We start from the raw sequence: 2,388 nt of genomic DNA on the forward strand, positions 1-2,388 counted from the left end.
CTTCTACACTGTCTCTTCCGTCTCCTTTCTGAGTGTCTCCTTCTACACTGTCTCTTCTGTATCCTTTCTGAGTGTCTCCTTCTACACTGTCTCTTCCGTCTCCTTTTTGAGTGTCGCTTCTGTCTCCTGTGTCGAGTGTCTCTTCTGTCTCCTTCCACCACTGTCTCTTCTGTCTGCATTATAGAGTGTCTCTTCTGTCTCCTTCTGTGTGTCTCCTGTCTCCTAATTTCAGTGTATGTGTCTCTTTAATGTTATTTTTATTGTCTTTGTTCAGGAAAGGCAGGTAGAGGACGAGCAAAGTTTACAGGTTTGTTTGAATTGCTGCAAAGAGGGGCCAGGGGCTCTCAAAGTGAAGGGTCTCTCTTCACTCCCAAAACAAGAATGATATTCCTTGGAGACAGCTTTGAACGGTTAGTCTTCTTCTAGCAGCAGCAGCAGCTGCTGCTGCTGCTGCAGACACTGCAGCAGTAGCAGCAGCAGCAGCAGCAGCAGCAGCATTAGACACTGCAGTTGCAGCAGTTGCAGACACTGAAGCACAACGAACCAGCAGCAGGAACAGACAGCAGCAGCATCAAACAGACAGCACAAGCCCAAAGCACATGAGAGCAGCAGCAGCATTAGCATGAGCAGCAGCAGCAGCAGCAGCAGCAGCAGTGGTGGTGATAGTGCTAATAAGAATATCACTTGTCCCCGTGTCTCCTCTCCTATCTACATGTCTCTGTTTCTGTCTCTGCTTCGCTTTCAATTTTTTAAATGTCTCCGATGTCTCTGTTTCAATTCATCGTTCTTCTTTACCCCTTTTTCTTCTTCTTTTTATGTTTCTGTCTCTGTCTCCATTTCTACTCTCATCTTTGTTTTATGCTTCCCTCTATACATATATATATATATATATATGTATATATATATGTCTCTCTCTCTCTCTCTATACATATATATATAGAATTCTATCAGTATTAATTAACAAATTAATTACTAAATTAGTTAATTAATTAATTAATTAATTAATTAATTAATTAATTAATTAATTAATATGTTTGTCGATTTGTTATTTTCTCTGTCTCCTTTACAGGGATTTGGCTGCCGGTATATCACTGGGTATTGCGTCTCCAGCTTATGTAGCAACATTCTTACATACGGTGTATGCACAAGAAAATAATATGTCTCCTGCTACTGTCCCTAAGACATTCCTTTCTATGAATTCTTCAGAGACACAACTGCCTCAGGAAGCACTTCCTTTTATGCTGCCGTAAGGGAAACACTTATTATAATACACTCATATACAAGTAATCAAATATAGTATATATATATGCATTTATATATCTGCGTTTAAATATATATATATATATATCTTTATATTTATTTATATATATAGCAAGTTGTCTTTCGCTGTCTCCACTACCCGCCTCCTTTTGTCTCCTCCCGTTTAGATCTGTCTCCTTTTGTCTCTATCTGGATCCTTTTGTCTCTATCTGTCTCCTTTTGTCTCTATCTGTCTCCTTTTATCTCTATCTGTCTCCCTTTGTCTCTATCTGTCTCCTGTTGTCTCTACCTGTCTCCTTTTGTCTCTATCTGTCTCCTGTTGTCTCTTTGACAGAGGACAACAGAGATAGACAGACGTTGTGTCTCTATCTGTCTCCTGTTGTCTCTATCTGTCTCCTTTTGTCTCTATCTGTCTCCTTTTATCTCTATCTGTCTCCTTTTGTCTCTATCTGTCTCCTGTTGTCTCTACCTGTCTCCTTTTGTCTCTGTCTGCCTCCTGTTGTCTCTTTCTGTCTCCTGTTGTCTCTATCTGTCTCCTTGTGTCTCTATCTGTCTCCTGTTGTCTCTATCTGTCTCCTTTTGTCTCTATCTGTCTCCTTTTATCTCCATCTGTCTCCTTTTGTCTCTATCTGTCTCCTGTTGTCTCTACCTGTCTCCTTTTGTCTCTATCTGCCTCCTGTTGTCTCTTTCTGTCTCCTGTTGTCTCTATCTGTCTCCTTGTGTCTCTATCTGTCTCCTTTTGTCTCTATCTGTCTCCTTTTATCTCTATCTGTCTCCTTTTGTCTCTATCTGTTTCCTGTTGTCTCTATCTGTCTCCTTTTGTCTCTATCTGTCTCCTGTTGTCTCTTTCTGTCTCCTGTTGTCTCTATCTGTCTGCTTGTGTCTCTATCTGTCTCCTGTTGTCTCTATCTGTCTCCTTGTGTCTCTATCTTTCTCCTGTTGTCTCTTTCTGCCTCCTGTTGTCTCTATCTGTCTCCTGTTGCCTCTTTCTGCCTCCTGTTGTCTCTCGCTGTCTCCTGTTGTCTCTTTCTGCCTCCTGTTGTCTCGTTCTGTCTCCTGTTGTCTCTAGCTGTCTCCTTTTGTCTCTATCTGTCTCCTTTTGTCTCTATCTGTCTCCTTTTGTCTCTA

Source organism: Eimeria acervulina, genomic scaffold (genome assembly GCF_000499425.1).
Source record: "Eimeria acervulina Houghton genomic scaffold, Eah_scaff1545, whole genome shotgun sequence".
Classification (NCBI taxonomy): domain Eukaryota; phylum Apicomplexa; class Conoidasida; order Eucoccidiorida; family Eimeriidae; genus Eimeria; species Eimeria acervulina.